This window comes from Melanotaenia boesemani, chromosome 3, assembly GCF_017639745.1.
Source record: "Melanotaenia boesemani isolate fMelBoe1 chromosome 3, fMelBoe1.pri, whole genome shotgun sequence".
NCBI classification, from domain to species: Eukaryota; Metazoa; Chordata; class Actinopteri; order Atheriniformes; family Melanotaeniidae; genus Melanotaenia; species Melanotaenia boesemani.
In genome coordinates, this window is record NC_055684.1 from 16,855,146 (window position 1) to 16,870,082 (window position 14,937).

The 14,937-nt window shown below is 38.4% G+C and overlaps 1 protein-coding gene across 1 annotated transcript in view; it reads left to right on the forward strand.

Moving 5' to 3' along the window:
• Window positions 1-14,937, forward strand: part of LOC121636568 (CD276 antigen-like) — a 129,233-nt gene that overhangs the window by 86,774 nt on the left and 27,522 nt on the right. The gene's annotated exons all lie outside the window — the stretch shown is intronic.

A 14,937-nucleotide genomic window follows, 5' to 3' on the forward strand; every position in this document is an offset into this window, starting at 1 on the left:
CTTTTTTTTTTTTTAACCATTTATTGGATCCAAGAAAAAATACAGATCTTGTACAATGCAAGAACTAAACAGCAAGGACGAGGATAAAAAAAGGTGTAATGGTGTGAAAAGATAAGACAGTATACATCGAGAGCTAAAAGGATAAAAAAATAACATAAAGAGAGGAGAGAAAAAAAAGGGAGAAGAACATAAGCAGGGGTAACCAGTACCAAAAACAAAAAGATACAGAAAAAGACTACAAATTACAAATTACAGCACAGGGCGTACATAAGTTAAATGCAGTACAAGTAGCAATTGTCTTTCTTGCCTTACTGTTGTTAATTGCTTTCAAAGATTTAACATAAGACATGAACATTCTGTGAAACAGTAAGAAAAGAGGTTTATGCTGTGAGAACTTACACTTATGCAGAAAGAATTTGGCCATAATAATCAGTAGATTAATCACATAGGCTTTTTTAACAAAATTTCTATCATGCTTAAAGAAACCAAAAATCACATGTTCAAAGGACACAGAAAAGTCAATAAGCAAGTTGTCATTAATAAACTTGGAAACATCAAACCAAAATTTTTTACTGTATTCACAATACCAAATTAAATGGGGAACAGTTTCAGGGTGAGTATGACAAAAGGAGCAGTTGATATCAGCGTTGTTAATGAATTTCTTGAGGAAGTGTTTGACAGGATAAACTTTGTGTAGAATTTTAAACGAGACCTCCTTGATCTTATTATTTAGAATATAATTGTTAGTCAATATCCAAACTTGGGCCCACGGAATATCTTTGGCAACACTATTCCAGTACGTAACAATATTAGGTTTGGTGACAGTATCAGACAAAAACAAGCTACGGATAGCCTTGTTACAGTTCTTAAGGCCTGAGGAAAAACAAATTTTCCCACATAAGGTCTCGGAGGGATGAATCAAGACAGGATCGGCTTGAAGTGGTACATTTCTCAGGAGCAAGATTGACCCTGTCGGGATAGCTTTGATGACCATGGCATATTCTTTATCAGAGATTTGAATATTGAAACGAGAAATAAAATCAGCAAAACTCATAAGTTGGCCATTAGGAGACATCAATTGCATAGCAGAAAAAATACCTTTATCAAACCACTGTTTTAAAAAAATACTTTTATTTTTAAGTAAAATGTCCCCATTGTTCCAAATGTAGTATCTATGCTGTGAAAAGTTGTGCTTGTTAAATTAGTTTCCAGGCTTGTAAGGCTTGCATATGAAAATTGGACAGTTTAACAGGGAGTTTACTAATTTTGTAATTGCACATTAGAATAAAGGGCAAACCTCCAATTTTATCAAAAACAAATTTAGGAATGAAATTCCACATGGAAGAGTCATTTATTAAAAACTGTTTTAACCACTTGACTTTAAAGACATAGTTTAAGGTAGAGAAGTCCAAAAAATTAAGGCCACCGTTTTCACAGGAATTGGCGATAACTGATTTTCTAATGTAGTGCAGATGGTTTTTCCATAGAAAATTGTATAATAACTGATCAATTTTTTTGGAGGTTCTATTGTCCAAGGACAGTGATGATGCAGCATAAATAAGTCTAGAAAGACCTTCAGCTTTGGACAAAAGAACACGTCCTTTTAAAGACATGTCCCTTTGTAACCAGAGATTGAATTTGTTCTCAGATTTCTTAATCAGAGGTGCAAAGTTAAGATTAACTCTGTCCTTTTGGAGTTTAGCAATAGTGACACCTAAATAATTCAACTGGTCCTTGACCAAAATATTGCTAATAGAGGTTACGGCACACGTCTTTAAGGGAAAAAGAACACACTTATTAAGGTTTAAACAAAGGCCTGAAGCTTTGGAAAAAGCAGAGATGGTATCAACAGCCCGCTGTACCTGGGTAGCATCTTTCAGGAATAAACAAGTGTCGTCCGCCAGTTGGCTCAATAGTAAAACCCTATCCGCAACAGAAATTTCTTCAATATTGCTTGATTTCAGGTAATGACAAAAGACCTGCCCCACAATAAGATAAAGGTGCACAGAGACAGGGCAACCTTGCCGAATACCTCTCTCTAACTGGAATCTAGGAGTTGTACCGGTACTTAATTTAACACAACTGTTACCATTAGCATAAAGGGTTGACATAGCGGAACAGAAAAACCTTTCAAACCCTAGTTTTTCTAGACAAAAAAAAATAAAGGGATGCTCAACAGAATCAAAAGCTTTATAGAAGTCTAGGAAGAGGATGAAACTATCTTCATCAATAAGGTCAGAATAATCAACCAGATCAAGAACTAGTCTTATGTTATTGAAGATGTGTCTATTAATCATGAACCCAGATTGATTTTCATCTATAATACTATCCAATATCAATTTAAATCTCTGAGCAAAAACAGTAGCAAACAACTTATAGTCATTATTAAGCAAGGTTATTGGTCTCCAATTTTCAATGTTAGTAATTTCTTTGTTTGGTTTAGGGATCAAACTGATGACACCCTGAGTCATGGTAACAGGGAGTGTGGCGTTATTGAGGCTTTCAGAAAAAACTTCTAGAAGAAAAGGGGTAAGAGTATTAGAGAATAATTTATAAAATTCAGCGGTGATTCCATCACTGCCCGGTGATTTGTTGTTTTTAAGGCGTTTTATAGCCTCAGCAATCTCTTTTTCAGTAATAGTAGAATCACAGAATAATTTTTCTTCCTTACTAATTGATTTCATGTTTCCCAGACGCTGTGAAAACTTTAAGAGGGAGTCGTTGTTAAACTGAGTTTTATACAACAAGGAGAAGTACTCAAAACAGAATTTCGCGATATCCTCCTTGTTATTAGTAACCGTATTATCAATCAACAATTGTTGTACTGTATTTTGTTTAGCTCGTGATCTCTCCAATTTAAAGAAATAAGATGACATTTGTTCTCCATGTTCAAGCCATTTTTGTCTCGACCTTATAAATGCCCCTTCTGCTTTGTATTTATAAAGTTCATCCAGCTTTTCCTGTAGTTCCGAGAGCTTCAGTTTCTCTACATCATTTACGTCTACTATATTTTTATTAGAAAGACTCGCAATTTCCCTAACAACCTTTTCTTGATCAAGTGACCTAGATTTAGCCAATAAACTACCATAATTCCTTAAATATTTACCTATCTCGTATTTTAAAAATTCCCAATTAGATCCAAAAGAATTTTCTTTTTTTGATTTTTCCCACTAAAAAGAAATGAGTTGTGTTAAATTTTCTTTTACGTCATCACGGCTCAGAAGGGAGCTATTCATTTTCCAAAATGAGAAACCTTTGGAAATGGTTTCACCTGGTAATAAGGTAATATTGAGTACTATCGCCTTATGATCGGTTAAAGGCGTTGGTAAAATCTGAATGGTGACACTGCTTTTATCGAGTGAATGAGGAACAAACCAATAATCTAAGCGCAAGCATCTAGAAAAGTCTTTATTACTTCAGGTATGCACTCTATCAACTGGAAACTTATCTCTCCAAATATCAGTTAAATCATATTTGTTCACTAAATTTTTAAGGTTTGAGTTTGAATGAGAGGGTTTTCCGGGTGGCCATCTGTCCATAACTTCATCCAAAACAACATTAAAATCGCCCCCTGTTACTAAATATGCATCTGGGAACTTGGATAGGTAGAAGTGAATTTTCTCATCTAACAAATCTAATAAATCATTTTCCGATCTTAAATTGTAGCCGTAGAAATGAATAATAATAAGAATCTTGTTATACATCTTTAAAACTAAACAAACGAAGTGGCCATTTTTTTCACAATCCGAAAGCAGCACTTCTCCCCTAAAACTGTTTTTCAAGCAAGCAACCCCTGCAGAGTGTTCAGAGCCATGTGACAGCTGTTGTGGAATTTTTAGTTATCAAAGATCACACACTAAGTGAGAATCGAACAAAGTATTATTTATTAAGAGCTGATCAGCAATGAGGGTCCCACAGTCAAAGGAGTTTGTCTGTGTGAGTCTCGGGAGATACAAGTGAGCTTGGTTAATATACCAGGCATGAGCTGATAACATCACAGTAGGAGGTCATTGTTGTAATTTCCTCGACATAGCTGTCAACAAATGTTAAGGTGTCAAAAAGGGGGAAGGGTGCAAAAGGAAGCTAACTAAAGTCTTAACATTTGTTGAGTGAAAGGGGGAAGGTGTGAGAAGGAGTTCTTATCTAAATACACAGACATACAAAGTGTAACCTACAAACTATAAGGGTATATGAATAAATTTTCCATTACAATCCACCCCTTTGATTAAAATGCAACATATTAATCACACATAAAGAGAAAATTTACTGAAAGAACTTCAAACCACCATATGGAGAAATACAAGAACCACTAGTAAGCCAGTCCCAGAGATCAGTAAGGGCATCATGGATCACAGACAAGTTAACAGATGTATCAGGGACAAAGGTACAACATTGATCTCCAATCAGAGCACAAGTGTCACCTTGTGTAGCTAATAAAAATCAAGAGCCATCTTGTTTTATAGAGACATTATTCTCAAAGCCTAAACTTCTTTTTGCAGCAAACTAAAGCCAGAATCCACTAAAGAGGTTAAATTTTCCAAAGAGATTGATAGATCTTCCACAGTCCATGCTAGTTCCCCAACCCCCCACCAGGGCAAAGCCATCATAAATCCTTTCATCTGTGGAGAGAAGATACCGCGTTTAACAGATGGGGGTGATAAAAGGGGTCAGGAAAAGGCCGCAATGTTTAAACACAAGAACCCTAAACCCCACTCTGTAGAAAGAGAACAGTCAGGGAATAAATCACAAGAATTTAAGGTGAACGAGTCAGAGCGTTTGGGGCAAGGTGAGGATATACATGAGACAGGAATAATACGCTGACAAACTAGAGTGTCTTAAAGAGAATAGTGCATCTGTCCCATTTCGCTGAAAACAAAGAGGTGGAGAAGAATATGGATTTGTACGATCCCTTAAGCGGAAGACAGTTCTGGATGAAACACAAGTGGAGTTTGTGTTGCTGGAAAACTCAGCGGGCCTCCTCCAGGAGAGGGGAGGGCGCTGGTGTGGCCAAGTAATGTTCCTAGGGTGTAATCTATTACCCATGATCAGAGTCCACAAGGTGGTATTCAAAGGGACTGGATATGGAATAAAAACTGATTGAGTGGGTGTGGCATGCGGCACCAGTCCACAAACATAGCAAACTGTCAATTTTGTCAATTTATGAGCAGACATATTGGCAACTTGCCACCAAAGATTTTCAGTGTGATCATGATGCTGGAGGATGTGGTCGTCTCGGCGGTGTCTCCTGAAGTAGGGTGCTTCTGTCCCCTGCAGTCGTCTGGCGGGTTGGGGCGAAGCTGGGGTGCGTTGTGTCAGGTGAGGTCCGGTTGGATCCAGGTACCAGAGGAGGGAGGTGACAAGGATGAAGAGGATGACGCACGACCATCCCCTCACGGCAGCCTGGGTGTACTTCATGTTGTCACGTGGAGAATGGACTATCTCACACGTGGCTGACCTCAGGGATTATTCTGCCCTGTGGTTGAGAGGTCAGCTGGAGCTCGGGTTGGTGTACCTTGGAACCTCCTACAGTGGGATGTGTGAATCCACGTGGACCTTTCAGTGACCTTCACTGCTGTATGAGTGACCAACAGGACCTGGAATGGACCCAGCCACCTTTCAAAACGCCAGTGCTTTCTTCTCGTCTCCCGGACCAAGATCCAGTCTCCCGGAACCAAGGAGTGGAGCAGATCTGATGCTGGCGTGGCAGGCCTTCCTTACCCACACTGTGCACCTGTGAAAGAACTTTCTGTTCAAAAGGAATCAGAGATGTTATTGAGAATACCACCTCCCTTTTGTCACATGGTCCACCCCATGTGACAACCTAGTGACCCAAGGGATGAATGATAAGAAAGGCAGGGTTGTCCATCAGTAGCGCGCACAATACCTGCAGAACCAGGGGTGTATGGAGGAATAGTCAATTTATCAAAAAAAAAAAAAAGAACTGATATACATCCCATCTGTGTAAATATGTCGCATTATCCTAGATAAGAGTGAAATTGTACACAAAACATCAAAATTCTTGTATGCTTGAATCCTGAAGTTGCCTGTTCCGGCATCCCCCTGTAAAAACAATCCTCATCAGCATAAGCACATGTGTACATGGTGATATATTCCACTCCACCTGTAAAAGTTTATCCCAAAATGTCACGAGGGTCAAGTCATTTTTGATTTTAAAATGCACATACACATATTTTACAAAAAGAGATGTAGAGTAGACGTCTCCTCCTCCTGTAAACAGATTATCAGACCTGCTTTTCAATGACAATAAATGTGTGTAACTGTTAATGGCAGCAGAATTAACAGCGTTATAAAACAGCAATCAGCCTTCTGTGGAAACAATCCTGGATAAGAACCTGCTGGAAGAAAAGTTCATTCAATATCAGTCCATCAGTCGTCTGTCTTCAGGTCAGAGTCAGAAACTTTGTCAAAGTCACGTCAGTTGTTCTGCGCAGAAAGGCCGAATCAGAGCAGGTCAATTTTCCTGCATTCATGGGGATCCTTAAAGTTCATTTTGAAATTGTTTGGAAAACATTAATTGTTTTGGAGATTTTTATTATTAATGCTTTCAACTCCAAGATGATATGGACGTAAACCCAATTAAAATTCTTTTAATGATGTGTCCATCATCAGCCAAATTTGCTCGAGCAGCGCTTTCCTCTTTTAGTCTTTTACAAAACCCTTTTTTCATTATTATTATTTGTATAAGAGAATCAGTTTAAAATATCCATGGATATCAGACCAATATGAAACAAGTTTTAATTTTCTTCTGGTATCTCTGGTCATCTTATAGTGCATTTTCCTGTTTTAATGCAGAGCTAACAATGACCTAAAAGTAATTTTATCTGCCTCAACATTTGTTGTTTTAGTTTTTTAAGGTTTTCTTTGTTCTACTAAAAGTAATTTGCATACAGTTACATCTGATAACAGTTAATAGAGGAGCTCCTTAACGTAATTTAATTCATACATCAGCATTTTCTTTAGGTCTTAGGAAATTCCCTCTAAGCAATTTATTTATTGATTCATCTGTTTTCAGACAGATTTCAGATTTTTAGTTTGCTTGACTGAAAAATAAATCTATTATGTTTTCAGTTTGTATCTTTAAAACTGTTTCAGATTCAATTCTTGTTTAATATGGATTATAGATACCGTACCAAGAGTACTAAAACCCTAATCTAAGCCATTTGTGAAAGACAAAATAAAATAATTAGGACCCAGAGACACATGAACGGTTTTGGTGCAATTCACGCACACACTTAAGGTTTTCAGGAAATCAGGGGACTTGCAGTTTGCATCACCACAGAGAACCAAGCATGGAAACTGCCATTCAGTATTTACAGAAATGTACATAAGGATCAGTATGTTGGCATTTCCACCTCTGGCAGGAAGGTTTTACTCACTCTCACTACTTCAGCTGTAGTAATGAGAGAGATACCATCTTATCTGATCTTGGGTCAACGGTTAGACGGTAATCTGGAGAAAATATAACTTCATGTGTCAGTGAGTAACCATTAGAATGCATCTGAAGGGATAAAATAAACAAAACATTATTTTCATCCCGTTTTACTCATTTTCTTCTCCTCTATAAATGAGCCGATCAGTGTTGGATAACTGAGGAAAGGTTGTTGCCACCAGCTTGCTAAGCATGTTCTGTTCTTTCTAAATCATGAAAACAAACAAGACAGGGTTCGTAGCTCATCATGTCATGTTATGTGATGTCAGTAGCAAGCAAGTACTTCGTTGCAGTGAGCGTGCGTGTATTTGTGTATGTAAAGGTGTCTCTAGTTCCAGCTGTGAACTAGTCTTTTGTGTGTGAAATGTCTAGACGTGAAGCTTCTTCTGTTTACTCTTTAACACTTTTTTCCATAAACGATGTAGATCTGCTTAACTTCAATAAAGATTTTGAATTAAATCATTAATTATTTGTGGTAAGAAATCAGAACAATCTCACCATCATTGTTTTAACTGGTCACATGACTGCTTCCATCCCCGAGTCAGCTCTGCCGTGGATCAGTCAGACGGCAAACCGCCTTTTGATTTTTATGGCCAATGACCTTTTTTTTTCACCACGTGGATGTTCTCTCTCTGGTCAGTAGAACCGGATGGTTTTCCAACCTCGGGTCTTCAGCACCCACCTCTCGGTTCGCCCCTCAAAGTCCAGCGGCCACGCCACCTCGGAGCTGGACTACAGAGCTCACAGTCAGTTTCTTGTCCCAGTTCAGTCTTCTTGTCCTCTGAACAAAACGCATGATCAGGAGCGTTGTGGAGGATGGTGTCCTACCATCCAAAAACAGATGTTTACTCGTCCATCAAACATCTGGTTTCAGTCTCTTTGAAACTAGGATATTGTTGGATATCAGATGTCTTTGTTTCTTCTCTTGAATCTTGTAGAACATCGGGTGGTGTTGGTAGATATGGGCATCCGTATCAGTTCGTGGGACATGGTGGTGATAGAAATTTTATATATATATATATACATATATATATAATCAGTGGGTCTCTGCTGACTTTTATCCCGGTGGAAGAACTGAGTCGGGTCAGGTATGCAGCCTGTGAGCTTCAGGAGAGGGTGTCTCCGACGGAGACGGAGGAAGGAGGAAAAGAAGAAAAAGAAAATAGGGTCAATATTTATCCTACAAAGATTATGCATGTGTCTGAGGAAAGTTGCAAGTGTTTTCTCTCAGAGATTTGACAAAGCTAAAAATAAATCTTCAGTGTGTGTATCTAATTTCCTTTAAGGTAAAAATTGTTTATGTTTGACAAGGTTTAAAGAACACACAAATTAAGTAGAAAGAACACAATAAAATTAAAGCATTGTCCATAAGAAAGGACTGAAAGGACTGAAAGTCTTATAAAAATATTTTATAAATGCAAATACAAGTCAGCTGAGACTCAAAAACTGTGGTTTTTCAAACAACCAGTTTTTACAACCCGAAAGTGTCCCTGTATGTATTAAGTATTCTGGAGCAGAGCAAAACATTTCCTCAGTCTGATCATATCATTTTTCTGGATCTTTTCCAGACGTAATTTTAGCATCTCCTTCTAATTTAGTTTTTACTGTTAAAAGTCCCCATTTTATTTCTTCATGAGATTTCTCAATCCTACTTAAACTGTTAGACAGAGCTTCATTTTTACCGGCAGCGTGTCCTCTCTGTCTGCTGCTTCGGAATGTGGGGTAAATCTCCACACACACACACACACACACACACACACACACACACACACACACACACACACACACACTCTTTGACTCTTTTTGTTATCTTCTTCTTATTTGGTTTCATCATTCTTCCCTTTTATGCTTCAGCAATACGCTTATTTTATTTAATATATATTTATTTCTTCTTTAGTTATTTTATAAGGTGCACCTATTTGACATACTTATATTTACCCTTAAATATTATTGTTTGGCCCTTTTATTTATTTATTTATTTATTCCTTTGTTACATATTGGGGAGTCCCATTTACTCTCCTTCCCCGTCACAGCTGTGTTTCCCATTATGCAGCTAGGACGTCTCCTGCTGGATTTTCTCTCTGTTTTCGGGTTGTCCAAACCCAGGCACAAAAATTACTAAAACGCCTCTTATTACCACTGAAGTTTTCACTCCAGTGCCGGACTAACTCTACCCTACCGCAGTAGAATAGTGACCTACCTTGCCTCACAAGATAGTGGGACCCTGCGAAAAGGAGCAGTAAATGGGAGTCCGATATGAAAACTTCTCACCGTGTGTGATTCTGGATGCTGCTCCACATGCAGACTTCGTTCTGGATATCAGTGGTGCCTGAACGGAGTCCCTCCACTGTCCCCTGTCGGTTAAGGCTGACCCAGGGGCTGAAGAATCCTTCAGGATGCGCAATCACGGGTTCTGGTCCTCCGGTCAGTCACTCAAGATATCCTGCCAACAACGCCAAATTGTTGTGGAATTTTTAGTTATCAAAGATCACACACTAAGTGAGAATCGAACAAAGTATTATTTATTAAGAGCTGATCAGCAATGAGGGTCCCACAGTCAAAGGAGTTTGTCTGTGTGAGTCTCGGGAGATACAAGTGAGCTTGGTTAATATACCAGGCATGAGCTGATAACATCACAGTAGGAGGTCATTGTTGTAATTTCCTCGACATAGCTGTCAACAAATGTTAAGGTGTCAAAAAGGGGGAAGGGTGCAAAAGGAAGCTAACTAAAGTCTTAACATTTGTTGAGTGAAAGGGGGAAGGTGTGAGAAGGAGTTCTTATCTAAATACACAGACATACAAAGTGTAACCTACAAACTATAAGGGTATATGAATAAATTTTCCATTACACAGCCATATGTCGTTGCCCCATTTTGATCTCCAAAAGTTGTAATCTTTAGCGAGAGAATGTGATTCTTGAAAAAGGACAAAATCATTTCTAAACTGTTTTGCAAATAAAAATAAAGCTTTGCGTTTTAGAGTATTCCTTAACCCCCTGGTATTTAAGGAAAAAAAAAGAAAAAGACATATAATTGAACAAGTAAGAAAAAAGGAATGTGTGAATGAACAAAGATAAGGAATAACCTTATTAAACAACTACTTGACCCTTTAGAACTTTAAAGAGAATAGGTCGGATGTGACACGCAGCACCTAAACCAGTATAAATAGTGCTAAAAATATCCCAAACTATTAGCGAACTATGAAAAAATAAGTTTGAAGTCAAGAACAAATCAGTAGAACACTTAAGTGAGCATCCATATATATGTATACTACCATAGGAAAATTAGTCCAAAAGTTTTATTTCACCTTCTCCTGCGATGAAAGCTCTTGCACCAGCAAAAAACGCAATTTTCCCTGCAGCGCGTGCCTTCTGCACCTCAGGCCACAGCTTCTGTCTCCTGTCTCTGTCCCCTTTGGAAAAGTCCTCCTTGAATCGTAGTCCATTGTTGGTCAAAAAGGAAGAGTTTTTTGCTGCCTTCCAAACAGTGTCCCTACAGATGCGTGAGGAAAACTGAAGAATGATTTCCCTGGGTCTCCTGTCATCTCTCGGATCCTGTTGCTTTCTCCCCAGACGATGAACCCAGTCAACCACATCAGCAAGCCTTTTCTTTGATATCTGGAGCAACTTCCTGGCAGATTTTGATTACTTCATTACGAATATTTTCATGGACAGACTCAGGGACTCCTGCCAACTTTAGATTCCATCTTCTTGTGTAGGACTCCAACTCATCCATTCGCCTTTGTAAAGTTTTAATGGGTGCCTCTACATTGTCAACTCGTTCCTCAAGTTTGGTCATTTTTGCAGAGATTTCCTTCAAGTCAGCAAAAGCACGGTCAACTTTCTCATTCAGATCCATAATTTTGCTCTCAATCACATCAGATCTGTTGTTGATGAGCTTTGTTAAGCTAGCTAACTGCGAGTGGATATCACTCAACAATGGAGGATTAGTTGGATCTTGTGGTTTTTTCTTTGCCGCAGGCGAATTAATTGGTGTTGTCTGCAGAGGGGGGAAATCATCCTCGATTCTGACGAACTCCTCGACGGCCCCAGTATTCAAAGAGTAATCGTGGCCTCCAGAAGCTAACGCACATGTCGGACTAGTTTTAGCTAGCTCGGTAGAGTGGGAAGAATGCTCTCTTTTTTTCCCCCATTTCAAGCGTAGTAAAGTTCACCAAAGTGTTAAAATCACATAAACTTGCAAAAAGATAAGATTGACTTATGTTACAGATACTTAAGCAGAGTTTTCAGCAGAAGTTGGTGCGGAGCGTCTCTGCATGCGTCTTCTCAGGCAGACATTTCAGCCCGCTCCTCAGCTACACGGAGTGCTAGCATGCAAGCTCCATCTGCTAATATAGTACTTCTACTGTAACTACTACGGTAACTATGATAAAAAATGTAATAGTAGTAATTATAGGTAATGATAATAATTAATAGTTACTCGTCACTCCCACACATGATGTCTGGTACTTTAGAATACTGTTACTTAAATATCCTAAACACAACACGGTTATTTGATATAGTCAAAGAAAGAAAAAATGCTGTCAACCTGTCTTGATCACTTTGTTCAGTCTCTTTAAGTCTGATTCTGCTGCCCCAGCAAGGCTGATTGCAATTTCCAGAAAAGACTTATGGAAGATGTGCAACATCTTGGTCCAAGCATTGAATGATCTTAGGTTACTTAACAAATAAGGCCTGCTCTGCCCCTTCTTGTACATGGCCTCCGTGTTGCACTTACAATCTAGTCTGTTTTTTAGCTAAACTCTAAAGTACTTATATTCCTTCAACTTCCACCTCTTCTCCCAGGAGGCAAACAGTGTTTTGTTTAGTATTTTTCCAACTGAAGTAAACAATAGTCTCTTTTGTCATGAGTGAATTGTTTCCATACCATTTTGCAAATTGGCTATCGATACAGTTTATTATTTATTTTTTTTTTAAATTTGGTGTTAATTAATCAGAAATAAATCAAAATGAAAGAATTCTTTACCTTTATTCATTTCTGCTTTAGATCTGGGGGTTAGGAAGGGTTCTGATTGGACAGAGGGTGGACGTGACGTATTTATGTCTACCGGATAAAAACAAACTCCAGTTCCTGCTTCTTTTCTTTTTGTCTGCAGCATGGAAGAACACATAAAAGTAATTTTCTCTTTGATTTTGATTATAGTTTTGAAGCAGTAGCTCGACACTAGCATCCTACTTCACTTTCATCAGCCGAGGAGGAGAAGGAAGGGAGAAAGAGTACTGTACTGTCATCATGACAGGAAAAAAGGCAACGAGCAGACACAGAACAACCGGAATAATTTAAAGTGGAATGAACGTATACACCAGTGATTCCTTACCCTGGTCCTCAAGACACACTGTCCTGCAGGTTTTAGATGTCTCCCTGCTACGGCACACCTGATTCAAATTTATGGTTCATTAGGAGACTTGTGCAGAGCTTGTTAGAGAACCATTAATTTGAATCAGGTATGTTGCAGCAGGGAGATGTCTCAGACCTGCTGGATAGTGTGCTTTGAGGACCAGGGATGGGAATCACTAGTGTACACAATCACTAGTATACACAATCAGGGAATTATTAAATTTGGATTTAAAATAAAAAAGTAAAAAACATCCACCTACTTTGAATTTTAGTTTAATTCGGAATGTCCATTTTCCTTCGGAATTAGATGTTTACAAGGTCATGTTTAAAGAGGATTAAATTTGTATTCTGAAATAAAGGGAAATTAAAACTCATGTAAACATATCCTTTGACTCTGTACTCAGCCTCTTGTCCATCACTAATACACCCCATAACTGCAGAGTTATCAGTGTATTTCTGCAGATGATAGGACTAAGGATGCTTTTACACTGCTGCTGTTTGGTTGCTTCTAACGGAACGTCATTTTGCTTTCACGGATAGTGCAGTTATCAAAATAATATAACACGTGATGCCTCTTTACTAAACAGTCAGTGGTAGTGGAGGCAAGAAAAGTGGAGGGCAGAGCCACACATAGAGTTAAAAAAATCCTGGAGGAAACCTTGAACAGTTAGTCCTTTTATGCCTGCATATTATGCTCATATAACCAGGTATTGTTAGCTACTAACAGCAAACTAAAGATTTCATAACGTCATCTCCTAGCCTTGTTCACACTTCATTGTGTCCTAAAGGTTTGTGTTTAGGGAACCCAAATTACTAGCAGCATAATATATGTATAATATATTAGGTCTGCTCGATTATGGGAAAAATGATAATCACGATTATTTTGATTGAAATTGAGATCTCGATTATTTAACACGATTATAGATAAGAGGTTTGGGGGGGGGGGGGGGGGATTTGAAGTGTTTAGTTTACTGTGGTAATGCCGACTAGTTTCTTTTCACCAGGTCCCCATAGCTATTGTTTGTCTCCGACCAGCAGCTATGTTCCGCCTGATGTGATCTGGAAAAAAATAGTCTGGAGACATTTCGTTTTCACGTTGAAATCCGCGTCAATAAAATGTAGCGCGACATTTCTATTCGGCTCTGATGTGGCTTTACCACAGGGCCGTAGCGGTGGCGAAACATCAGACTGTCACCACGTCTTTCACAACACCCTCACTACACTCATCATACAGGGAAGAAAGAGACAGTCTACTAAAATAGTGTTATGAGTTTCTTAATCCCGGATTGTTCACTGTGTTAATTGAGAAAAAAGTTCTGTTTGTTTATAACGTTTGTCTCTCTGTGACTCTGGGAGCTGGTGGATTATTTAGTTGCGACTCACAAAAATTGAACATTTTTCTATTTTTTTTTTGTGTTGCGTTGCAAGCCCCCGTGTGCACGTCTGCGTGTACGAACACAACATTTTACATGCACGACTGTCGCCTGTCGCTTGGCTGGAGGAGGGCAGCGATTTTCGCTTCCTCGCGCAAGTTTACATAGAAAATGATGGAGAAGGAGCGACGCCGCCTCCCGTGTGTCCAGGTGTCTGCAACTTGTTCTGAATAAAACTAAAGCGGCTGTGGGAGGAGTCTGCAGCAAAGCGCTGCAATGACAGCTGTGTTCGATTTGAAAACAGCACAAATCGAAGGACAAAAAATAATCGGACCATTTCATTTTTATGATCGTTCAAAACCCAGATCGTAATTGCGATTAAAATTCGATTAATTGCCCAGCCCTATAATATATATATATATATATATATATATATATATATATATATATATATATATATATATATATATATATATATGCATGTATAAATCTAACAAACTAGCATGCTTTTACACCACGAACTGTTATTATTTGATATTATCCCTGTGCAAAATTAAGCAAATTCCACTATTGCTAGATTGCTAGACAAGTATTTTATATGGGTTGGGCAAAATGTTGTATTTTAAACTGAATGTCACACATTTGATGTCACAAGCACTTTTGCTTAAAGACTGTAATCATATTAGAAAGATTGTAGGTTTTCTTCTCTGGCTCAACAAATCACAAACTGTGCAAATAACCATATAAACACACTACT